This window comes from Protopterus annectens, chromosome 9.part0, assembly GCF_019279795.1.
Source record: "Protopterus annectens isolate FY-2018-M chromosome 9.part0, PAN1.0, whole genome shotgun sequence".
Lineage (NCBI taxonomy): Eukaryota > Metazoa > Chordata > Ceratodontiformes > Protopteridae > Protopterus > Protopterus annectens.
Window position 1 is genome coordinate 1,549,809,359 of NC_056743.1, and position 12,995 is coordinate 1,549,822,353.

General features: G+C 45.7%; 1 protein-coding gene across 1 annotated transcript in view; it reads right to left on the bottom strand.

Annotated features, from left to right (window-relative positions):
* Nucleotides 1-12,995, bottom strand: part of LCP2 (lymphocyte cytosolic protein 2) — a 1,995,233-nt gene that overhangs the window by 1,266,100 nt on the left and 716,138 nt on the right. The gene's annotated exons all lie outside the window — the stretch shown is intronic.

Sequence of the window (12,995 nt, forward strand, 5' to 3'; positions counted from 1 at the left end):
GGGGGAAAAGAAAAAAAAGGGCCAAAAAAAAAAACACATTTTGGCTAGGCTTATAAATGCCCTAGGGCAGATAGCCTAGTATGAACCTATGAACCTATGTACCTTGTTCACCATTGGCCATATGCGCTGTTAATCACCATGGCAATCACAATACTATGGTAGCATGTGTAAAGGTCACTTGACAGTCACCTCTATGGTACAGTTGTGGAATATGTGGGTCATGTGGCAATGTCACAGCTGCCACATGTACAAAGTCAACCCTCTTCCCTACACATGGACGTACAACACATGTATGAGATGCAACCACATAGCCAAACTAGGGACTAAGCACTCTAAACCCAGTACTGGCATAACCTGTCAGGTGGCATGACATACTACAGTGAATACAATACCAGTCTGATGTAGACCTACACTGAGCAATCCAAACACGTGAACACACTGGGCCATTCGTGGAGCCTCAGAATAGCATCCTGCCTGAGCAGCAGACACCTCTGCAGCTGGCACACAGGCATACGTTAAGCCAGAACACAGCATGTGCAACACATAAGCGCACAAATCCTGTGTGCCAAACAGTCACAGCCTGTACGGCCAGACAACACATCTGCTACAGTTGTATTAGGTACCTTTATTGTCCGGTACAGTGAGGTCCAGCTCACCAGGCTGGACAAGGTGAAGGTCACAGTGATATGCCCGTGGGGCACTATGGTCCACCACATAACATAAGCATACAGGTCAGTCAGAGGCATGGACACATATGACTCAGTCATGCATTATTGTGAACAACAACCCACACACATGGGCATTCTGTGTGACAAAAACACACGTGGCATGTGTGGAATTCAAAGCCATAACTAACTGTGTTATGACAGTAGTGAGAGATGCAGTAGCAGAGCATGCTATTTGCATTACTGGGAGATTTGCCCTCTTCCACTGTACTTGTAGGGTGCTGACATCATCTCTGTGAAGAGATTGGAATGTGCAGCATCTGGTGTGTTGTACTGGTTGGCAAAAGGGTCAATTTTCTCACACATGTAATTGCACACACCCCACACACACACTTGCCATTTGCAGGATTCAAATATCTACCTAACTATGTTATGATAGTCAAGACAGACGCATTAGCAGAGCGCGCTACTCGTATTATTGGGAGGTTGCTTTTCTCCTGCTATACTTACAGGGTGCTGACATCATCAGTGTTTAGAAAGGGGAATGTGCATCCTGTAGTGTGTTCTCCTAGTTGCCAAAAGGGACATTTCCCTTACACAGAATTGCACACACACTAACCCCCCTCACCCAAACATGCACACTTGCAAGATTCAAACCCCTACCTAACTATGTTATAACACTCAAGATGGATGGATTAGCAGAGCGTGCTATTTGCATTAGTTAGAGGTTTCCCTTCTCCTGCTGTACTTATAGGGTGCTGATATCATCAGTGTTTAGAAAGGGGAATGTGCATCCTGTAGTGTGTTCTCCTAGTTGCCAAAAGGGACATTTCCCTCACACAAAATTGCACACACCCTAATCCCCCTCACCCAAGAACACACACTAGCTGGATTCAAACCCCTACCTAACTATGTTATGACACTCAAGACGGACGCATCAGCGGAGTGCGCTATTCACATTATTGGGAATTTGCCCTTCTCCTGCTGTACTTATAGGGTGCTGACATCATCAGTGTTTAGAAAGGGGAATGTGCATCCTGTAGTGTGTTCTCCTAGTTGCCAAAAGGGACATTTCTTTCATACAGAATTGTATACACACTAACCCCCCTCCACACACACTGAGCATTTGCAGGATTCAAACCCCTACCTAACTATGTTATGACACTTGAGACGGACACATTAGCAGAGCGCGCTATTCGCATTACTAGGAGTCTTCGCTTCTCCTTGTACTTATAGGGTGCTGACATCATCAGTGTTTAGAAAGGGGTATGTGCATCCTGTAGTGTGTTTTCCCAGTTGCCAAAAGGGACATTTCCCTCACACAGACTTGCACACACACACACCAACCCCACTCACCCACACACACAAAGCATTTGCAGGATTCAAACCCCTACCTAACTGTATTTTGACACTTGAGGGAGACACATTAGCAGAGTGCACTATCCGAATTACTGGACATGTGTTCTGCACCTGCAGTATTTATAGGGTGTTGACATCATTATTTCTACAGAGGTATGTACATCTAGTGGGGGATAGCATATATATGCATTTGCAGCCACCTACTTCAGGGTCAGATATGCACATCGCACTGGCAGGTTATGTTCTATACCATGCTTCATGACCACAGGACCTGTAACACACAACACAACCAGTTCGGACCACCCCTCCCACATCCAGGACACACACTTTGCTTCCTTGGGAACAGTGCCAAGATATGCAGGTGTTCACATACACCATTCCAGTTGTTAACGTCAGGTACAAGTATATTGTGTGTGGGAACTACTCAGGCCTCTACAACATTACCCTACAGCCACTACCATTTGTGAGTCCATATGCTATGGCAGAACCACTCATCACAGCCACAAGGGGGAATACATATTGCACCTGACCATCTGCAACATGGGTACTCACTGTTCCACACCAGAGGTAGACCACCATTGTTGATATCTGACCATACCCACCTTTCCCTGGACATCCATATCCCATCCCCACCCCCAGGCAAGGTTGTCACTGCAAACAAAGTGTATTTATCAAAAGCAGACTTTACACTTGTGAAGACTGGGGTGGAAGACTTCAAAGGACACATGCTGTGGGAGTATACAGGCCACTCTGCATAATCCTTGACAATTGCATTCTATGAGCATGTGGAAGGTTTGCATTGATCATGCTATCCCAAATATACCCATGACTGCTCCACAACAGGACACCTGTCAGGTGTACACCAGCCATATATGGGCTGTCCAACTGACAGAGTGAGCTAATACATTGCAGAGCAGTAGCCCACAGAGGGAGAACATCTCTGAACAGTACTGGCACGACACTTCAATCCCTCATAATCATCACGACAAAGTGTTGACAGTGAAATTGTCCAGACAATGCAGATAAGGCTCTCCTCAGTCTGTTATTGACACCCACTTACTGTTAGAGGTCCTCACCAACCCTCTTCCAGCACACACCAACAACATGGATGTGGCTTAGCAAATTCAACTCCTGGGATCTCCACTGTGTCCCTGCTTGACAGAGGCACAGCACACTGGCCTCATATGGTGCCTTATGTGACCTACTTTACAGTGGCACAGTAGCCTACTGTACTGGGGAGGCAGACGCCAAGCACACTCTGGCTAAGCTGTCATTCCCTAGGGCAAACAGCCTAGTGTTGGCCTCTACACCCATATGTTTAATTGTCAGATGCACAATATTTGTTGCTGATAGACTGTTTGCAGGTCTTTATTGCCATAGCATTCCCTGTTTCTATGAACAACTTATGTATCTGTGGAAGATGTTTGAATATGAGAGGGATCCACTATATCACGTATGTCTCTGTAGTCATTTAACTGTGTGCACTGGGAAGATTGCTGTAATGTGGTTGGTTCCTGGACTAACACGTACAAATACCAGATATGTGTGGCCAACTGCTAAACTGAGATTTGACCTAAGTATGTGAGCATGCCCAGTTCAGGCTTTCCATGGCATGTTGTCTGACAAATGTCTCATTTATCAAAGTGTGCGAGCATGCCCAGTGTGAGCTTTCCATATGTTGAACTCTGCAGCCCACCACATTTGTGGATGAGTGTGAACTTCAACAATATCTCACATTTATGGTTGTGTGTTGTGTGTCATGTTGTGTAGTTACTGTCCAACTGCTTTGTGTCTGAACACAACAGGTTTTATACTGTGCCTGCAGGGTTTGCATGGGATACTTTGCATACAGTTGTCACCATCCTTTCATACTGACCTAACACTGTAGTACCGTATAGTGTACTGGTTCAGTACTTTCACTATGGTGGACAGTATCCTGGGCTTTAGTCCTATCACTGCTTTACATTTTCATAGTGAGCACAACAGCCTGGTTAGGGGCCAGTTGTGCACATCTGACCATGTTGCATTATGTTCAGATATGAACTACTTAAACCAAGCTTGTCCAACATTGGTAGTGTATTCCACAACATAGGTGTACATTGGCAAACACTAGCGATGTGCCCTAGGCCATTTGTAATGCTAGTCGGAGAGTGTGTTTGTCCTTCGACACACATTGTAAGTGGAGTTTGCCATGACATATGTCATGGTTAGTATACTGTGCCTCCATCTACCCATGACATAACAGTGATACCCAGGGTAAACCTACCATCTCCCATCCACTCATCAAGATTCCTCTTGAGGAGAGTCGATGAGTGACTCTCTGGCTAACCTGTACTGGGAGTTTACTCAAGAGTGGGGGTGGCTTCTGTGTTATAGATCATTCAGTACAGCTTGTCCTATGTATGTCAATGCTGGGGTTGAGGTCTCTCATGTGCATAACTCACTGCCATTCAGATTGTACAAGGTGAAGCATGTTCATTGATTCCAGCTTGGACATGGCTTTATACATCAGGCACAGCTTGCCTCTAGGTGAGCAGTATGGCAGTGTGTGGAGCTGCAGTTTGTTTAATCAGGCAACACATGGCATCTGTTCAAGCTCTTTGATACTCCTGGTGAGGTACTTTTGGGGACTTTACAGTTGATGGAGGTGTCTGCTGAGGTACATCCCACAGGGGCTATTGTAGTCAATTGTAACGCTGATGAAGGATGACTGCAGAGCCACAATGAACTCCCCTTATCTAGATCTGATAACCTTCATGATTGGGTGGGTATATGATATGTTTCTGTAACCACTACAGCCACATGCTTGTCCAATGCAGGATATCTATCAACTTGTGTCCCCAGGTCTCTCATTACATGTTAAGTACTTAATGGGTTAACACCTATGTGGTAATTGGTGGGCACTTATTGTATATCCGCAGGGGTTGACTATACACTTTTTTGCAATTAGCTTGCTAACATGGCTATGGGACCAGTTGTCTGTTTCTATGTGTCCCTTTTGATGGCTGCAGCATGTCTGACCATGTCAGTTCTGTCCTTGGTCTGGTTTGCAACCCCTCTACTGACATAGGGGTTTATATTTAAGCTGGTGAGCTTATCTATAATGAACACGTGGGGTATTGTATAGAAGCCTTTGCAAGGTACAGCTACGCTGTGTGGACCACGTTGCCCTCATCAATGACCTCAATGACTGTTTTAAATGAGTCAAACATGTTTAAGCGGCAGGATCTGCACTTAAGAAAGCCACACTGGGTAGGGTCCAGTGTTAGTAGGTCCCCAATATCTTTATGTCTGCGGTACATGCTGATCCTTTCCATAGCTGTGCAGACCAAGCTTGTCAGGATTCTGGGGTGGTAGTTTGCAGTATCCATTCAGGCAACACCTTTGTTGAGAAGGACCACTGTTGTTGTAAACTGCTCTTTTGGTACATATCCTGTGGTAAGGCTGACATTGAGCAGTAGTGTGATTTGGCATTCCATTCTTCTTAGAGTCCATGTTGGACTCAGCCCAGGACACCATCTCATACCATTGCTGCTGTGTGTTTTGCTTTGTAGATGCTGGCTGTTACCTCAGCATCTGCAATGTCAGGGGGCCAGCAGTCTGCTGGGATAGATATTTTGCATTCTGGGGGGGGGGTTGCACTGCACCTGTCAGGTTGGATGTGGGCAATATGTGTGTGTTTGGTATGTTGTTTGTAATATTTGAGTGATTCAGAGCATATCTGTGAATTCCCAACAAGGTTCCTACCATCAGTTAAGAAAGCCTTGTGATTATCCTTAGTGTCCTGTACAATTTGTATCTTCATAGGTTCATAGGTTCATACTAGGGCATTTATAAGCCTAGCCAGAGTGTGTGTGGCTTTCGCCACCCCTTGCTATGTGAATATTATGGCCATTTATGATTTACTTTACTGTGCCTCTGTCTGGACGTGACACAGTGAAGACCCCCAGTGTACATCTACGATCATCCATCCACTTGGCAAGATTCCTGTTGAAGAGTGTCAGTGAGGGGCTCTGCCTAACATGGAGTGGGTTCTGTTCCAGGGTGTAGGGAGCCGCAGGGTTATGTATCTGTCCCTCCAGCACATCCTATTTCATTATGTGTTGAGGTTGACATCTCTCACTCTCACAGCTCCAATGGCTTTGGGTTTTCTGGGGTGGAGCATGTCCATTACTCCTTGTTTGGACATGGCCTTGTACAACAGGCATACAATGCCTCTGTGTAGGCAGTATGTGACTGCATTCAGCTGGGGTGTTTACAGCCAGGCAGCATATGACATATATTTGAGACCCTTTATCCTCTTGGTGAGGTACCTTTGAGATCTTTCTAACTGCTGCAGGTGTCAGGTAAGGTACATCCCAAATGAGGCATTGTACTAGATTATGGGTCTGATAAGAGAACAGTATAGGGGCACAATGACCTCTGTTGACGTAGATGTGAATCCTTTCATGATACGGTGTCCAATATAGACAGTCTTCCTAGCCACGTTGGCAATGTGAGTGCCACATAACAGGTTACTGTCCACGTGTCCCTAGGTCCCTGATTACTCCTTCCATACATAATGGTTTATCACCTATGTGGTAATTTGTGAGTACCTTGTTTGGTATTTGGTGGGACATTCATACTGCCCAGTGTCTTCAGGACGGCTGGGTGGGGTTCCTGTGTGTGAGAGTGTGGTCTGTAGCATGCTACAGACTGTACAGCAGTTTTGCCTATGGTTAGTTGCACATGGGTGATCTCCGATGCTTTGTGCATTGTCAGTTACCTGGACATATGGGTGTCTGTGCTGAATACGGATACTCCCCCTCCTTTCATGTTTTGGTCCACGTTTTGGGGCCATAACGCATGATATGAGGTATAACCTGGTAGTGCTGGTGTGCTGTCAGGAGGCTTGCTGCAGTTTTCTGTCACTGCACGGACATCAATGTTCTCCATACTGGGGAGGGCCTCGGGACCATGCATATTGAGGTTTACACATCTGGCATTGGTCAGCATTACCCTTATGTTTCTTTCCACTTATGTTTTCTAGGGTGGTGGGTTAGTCATTTCAGCCTTGCCTACAAAAGGCTCTATGGAGGTGGCAAAAGCCTTATCCAATATCCAGATGCCCAGGGGTAACAGGTGCAAGCCATCCCTAGAACAGCAGCGTGGCTTGTCAAGCATGACATCCCAAGCAGACAGACATTGGATCCCGTTGGAATGACACCAGTACTTGTGCCACTTCTTAAAGCTGATCATTCTGTGTTTGTACTGTGGCATCATTCTTGGTGAGGGTAGGATGCTGCAAATGGTCAGTGTCATACCGGCCTGGTCTACATAATCAGAGAGCTCATCTATGTCTCTTTTCATGTAGTCCAGGGAGGTACATCTCAGGTCATTCACGCCAGCATGGACAATGACTGCATCATATTTCTACTTGCTTTGGGGTGACCTGCGTACTTGTGTTATGTGGTGTATTGTAGCAGCCTACAGGCAGCTTACTGTACCCTTTCCCTTGTTCAGTCTGGTGAGCGGGACAGCAGTGTGTCTGTCTATGGAGTCACCTATTACAACTGTATCAGACATGTTGTTTCTCCTTCTGGCCTGTGACTGTTTGGCACACCAGCTTTGTGTACTATGTGTTGCATGTGCTATGTTTGGAGGTTGTGATTGCTTGGGTGTCTGCTTTGGAGGCCTCTGCTGGTGTCATGTGTTTGTAATTAGGGCCTCCGGGAATGTTTTTCTGTGTTTATGTCTTTGGTTTGCAGTTGTGATAGGTCTATGTGGGACTGGGTTTGTGGTGTGTGTGGTTACCTTCTCCTCCTGACTAGTTTTGACAGTACTGAGTTGAGGGAGCCCAGCCTCCGGTTTGGATAAATGGTTGCATCTCTCACATATATTTGTTTTTCTTGGGGGGAGTTCAGGCTTGTCTGTGTACTTGGGGCAGGTGTAACATTGCCTCAAGATTCACAGATACAACTTGTTGTAGCTGGCCTTAGTGGATTGTATGTGTGGACATATTTTATTGCCATACTACTGATCAGTGATTACTTCCCTTTTTATGTTTGCGCTATCATGTAGTAGCTTCCTCATTCTCTTGCATGGTTTGGTAATGGCTGGAGTCCACCATGCCAGATGCCTGCATGTGTGGCATTGTGTCTTGGTTTTATTTGGGATTGCATAATCCAAGCATTCCTGGCAGTGTTCATGGAATGCCTGTATAACAGGTTCTGAGGTGTGGCCCATATTTTGCACCTACACAGGGCCTTTAATGGATTCCACATCAGTTTGGAGGAGTGCAACATTTGCTTTACACATGTTTTTCACTGTGGTTTTCTAGCCAGGGACTGTGGTCAGGATGTGTATATCCAGTGTGATTACTCTATGGTCTGGTCTTACCAGTGAGGGATACACTTCTCATCTTGCCATCCAGTACCCATGTTGCTGATTATCACATCCAGTATGCTTACCCCTCTTGTGGGAGTGGTACGTTGTTCCTGGGCATTTTGGTTTATGGATTCTAGGAACTTTTGTCCTACAGTGTTGGAGCTAGTATAATGCTCCCAGTTTATGTCTGGGTATTTTCAGTCACACAATATAATGTGGTTTGGAGGGCTTGATATATTCATGTATTCCAACATAGGCCAGGTGCAGTTCCTGGTGTTAGGATGGTAGTCTGTAGCAGGCTATAAACTGGGAGGCAGTTTTAGCCACTGTTACTTGACCATGGCTAGTCCATGCTGCTTCTTGTTGTGGTACCAACATGGGGGTGTGGTTATCCTTGACAATTATTGCTAGTCACCCTCCTTTTGTAGCTTGTTCCATGTTTTGAGGCTGTATGGCACAGTATGAGGTGTAACCTGGTAGTGTTACGGTGCTGTTGTGAGCCTTGACCCAGTTTTCTATTACAGGACAGATATCAACATTCTCCATACTGGGGGAGTATAGACTGCATGCATCTTGCTGTTTAAACTTCTGGCATTGGGTAGCATTACATCTAGGTTCTTATCCCTTGTGATACCTATGGAGGTGTCTTTGTGTTTTGAGCCTTACCTATTCAGGGCACACTGTAGGTAACAGCAGCCTTTGCCAGTATCCATAAGGCCTGGACTGATAGGTGCACACCACCCCTAGCAGGTGGAGCATCATGTCATGCTCAGCATGTCATCCTAGGCTGGCACACATTGGATCCCCTTTGACTAACTGCAATACTTCAGCCAATTATTGCAATTGATCATCTCATCGTCATATTGTGGCATCATGCTTGGTGAGGGTAGGATGTTAGTCAGGGTCATCAAGTGTGCATATACTACATGGTGTTACATTGCTTAACACATGGCATTCATGCCTCAGGTAGTGCTGCAGGGCTGCCTCTGTTGGATGCACATACTACACTCCCTGTACATGTTTGAGAGCAGGTTATGTCATTTTAGGCATCTCTGTTATTATATGAGTGAGTCAGAGAGGGGTATCATTCCCAGGGTTCCTACTGAGCCAGTGTATGTGCTATGCGTTGCCTCTTTGCCAAGGCCAGGGCATGCTGGGCATGCCTCCTTCTGCCTACTGGGGCAGGCTCAGGTTGTTCCTCCTCCGAGTCACGCTCTGCCTGTGATGGCCTTGGCAATGGTGGGGGGCTGTTTGGCCCGGCCCTATGCTGGTCCTGCTGCAGCTGTTTTCACAAGATCATATTATGTAGCATAGCAGATACCATGACAATTAGGGTACATGTAGTTGGTGAGTACTGCAAGGCTCCACCAGATGTGTCCAGACACCGAAACCGTGACTTGAGCAGTCCAAACACACTCTCTATTACATTACGTGTTTGTGCGTGTGCCTCATTATGGCGTTCCTGTTCAGGTGTGTGTGCGTTTCTGATGGGTGTCATCAGCCACGGCTCCAGTGCATAACCTGCATCCCCCACTAGGTGTCCATATGGGATGTCCCCATTGGCAAATGTCTTGTACAGCTGCGTCAAATGCCAGATATGGGAATCATGGTAGCTCCCAGGGCAGCCAGCACACACATTCATTATTATGCCCTGGGCATCACACACGACCTGGCAGTTGATGGAGGGGAAGCCCTTGCGGTTAATGTAGGCCCTACCCCACTCACCGGATGGTGCTTTGATGCGTATGTGCGTGCAGTCTATTGCACCCACTACCTCAGGGTATTCCGCTATTTGCTGGAAGAGACGCATATTGCTGGCCAATACCTCACGGGCATTGGGGAAATATACAAAATCACCGACATGTGCTAACATGGCATCCAGGAACTGGTGCAGTACCCTGGAGGCTGATGCCTGTGATATCCCCATCATATCACCAGTTGGTCTCTGGAAGGTACCTGTTGCTAGTATTCTTAGGCCAACACATACCTTGGTTTCCACTGGGATGGGTTCCCGTCTGTTGGTTCTGTGTGTGAGGCGTGGCCTGCACAGCTCGACAATTTGCTGCAGGAGGTCTCTGTCCACACTATAGCGCTCTACTATCTCAAGCTCATGTAACCCGTGGTAGGTGACCCTGGGCCTGTACACTCTTCTCCGTCTCCTCACTGTGGGTTGTCTGGCACCATTTGCATTGTCACCACCCTCAGCAAGTAGCCTATGTCTCCTTATCACAGCTATGGCAGCCCCTAGCATTTCTGCTCTGAGTTCAGCTTTTTCAGTTTTCACTTCTAATAGCTTACTCCTGTCTTGCAGTGTCTCTTGTGAGAAACATCCTGCACTGCTGTTTGCAGAGTTTTAAGTGCTTGGCTGAGCTACTATTCTGCCTGTGTAATTGCCTGCTTCTAATTGTTTTCACCTGCTAGCTCCAGCAGTATTCCCTGCTAGCTTCCTACTAATTCTGTTGCTTCCTTTTTCCTTTCTGTTTCCTCAGGGGGGAGCAACGAGCATACCAGCAGAAACACGCTCACAGTGGCTTACACGTGCGCACACATGCTTACACGGTTCAGAATCTGCTTATTCGGGTTAAAACACACGCACACCAGCGCAAACAGTCTTACAAGTCTGCCAACAGGCTCCCATATGCTCAGTCTGCCTTACACGCGCGCACACTGCCCTACTTGCGCTTCATGGCATGCACACATGCGCATGCACACCCAGCAAGAAACTTTGGTGTAAGCAACAGTGTACACCTTTCATTTCTTGACTTTCCCATGCTTATCTTGTGGCACTCCTCTTTCCATGATATGTGTCTGACATCTGTCATGTAGCACTGACCTCCAATGAACTGCATTTCTTTCTACCATTTCCCCCTGTGATGTCACCTATCTCCTACTCTATTCCTCCCCCTTATGTATCTCTTACACTACTCAGAATGTGCTCATTTGCTATGTGACAGTGGAATTCAGTATCCTGACACTCATTTACATCAGACTGCCTACTAATGCTTAGTTACATGTCTTAGACTCAGCTTCCCCCCTTAGCAACCACTAAACGGTGGCCATGTTGTTTTTGGTCTGCTGGTCCCTGCATTGTAAATCCATGTATTGCATGAAACCCACATTTGTGGGTTTATAACCTTCATTTTTATGTTTTATACAGCGCAGCCCGTTTGCACGGGGCTGCGCTGCGTTTAAACATCGGCGATCGCCGAAAAAAAAACATTTATTTCTTATATTTGCATTGGGGTACCTTGCCAATGGCCACATATTTGGCCATTGGCATGCTGCCTGACACATATGCACCCTTTATTTGGAGCTGACATGGCTCCATTGTGTTTTTTGCAGAAACATACTCAGTTGTCAACTGAGTACATTTCTACAGCTAAAACGGCTCTTACACGGGCTGCTTTGGGCTTCCTGGATCACTAATCTACCTCATTTGCATGCCTTTCGGCTGCAAGTGAGATGATTAGCATATCCACGCCAACTCCATGTAAGAGACGTTTTAGCTGGTCTCTTACACAGGATTTAGGGCTGTTCCTGGATCGCGAAGGCTGCATGGAGTCTTACACTACTCTTAGACTCCGTGCAAGCCTTCGTGAATCCTGCCCATAATCTTTTAAATTGCAAAAGCTTAGTAGTAATTTGCGCATTTTTTCTTGGAGACACAGAACTCTGGTTTGGTTAAGTACTTTATTCAGATTTTCATTGTAAGCAAGAGGAGGCTGCAAGAGTTCATCCCAGTTCTACTAGATGCATTAAGTATGAGCCGTACATATGAATATGTGTATGTTTGTGTGTATATATATATATATATATATATATATATATATATATATATATATATATTTATATGGATCTACTTTAAAACACCGACATGCAAAACACTGACGACGGGAACACCGAGACACAGTTTAAAAGCACGAAACTTCACAATCCCAACAATCAACAAAACAAATACCTTTTCTGAAAAACACACACACAACACAAGCAGAACAAAAACCTTACAAACCTACACTAAACCTTACATACACAACTATCTATGCACTAACCTTAACCCAAACCCTAACCCTAAGGTCCGTCACTATCGCACACTCAACTAACCGGCACCCTAACCCTAACTCACTTAACTCACCCCTAACCCTAAAGTCTGTCACTATCGCACACTTACCTTACCTGCACCCTAACCCTAACTCACTTGACCCGCCCCTAACCCTAAAGTCTGTCACTATCGCACACTTACCTTAACATGTCGATGTTCTCAGCATTGGGCTTTTAAACTGTCGGTCATCTCAGTTGTCGATCTTCCGGTCTCGGTTTTCTCATCATCGGTGTTTTGCGTGTCAGTGTTTTCAAGTAGACCCATATATATATATATATATATATATATATATATATATATATATATATATATGGGATCCATACTATTTAACAAATGACCATTTCACCGATAGTGAAATGGCCGAGCAGCCTTTTGCAAAAGTGCTTTTCACTGAAAAACCACTTTCACAAAAGTGTGCTAAAAAAAGATAAAGATGTGGGGAAATAGATGTTGCTGAGTTTGTAGCACAGTGGGGATAAGAGAATATTCCCATTTTCCCACTGTAG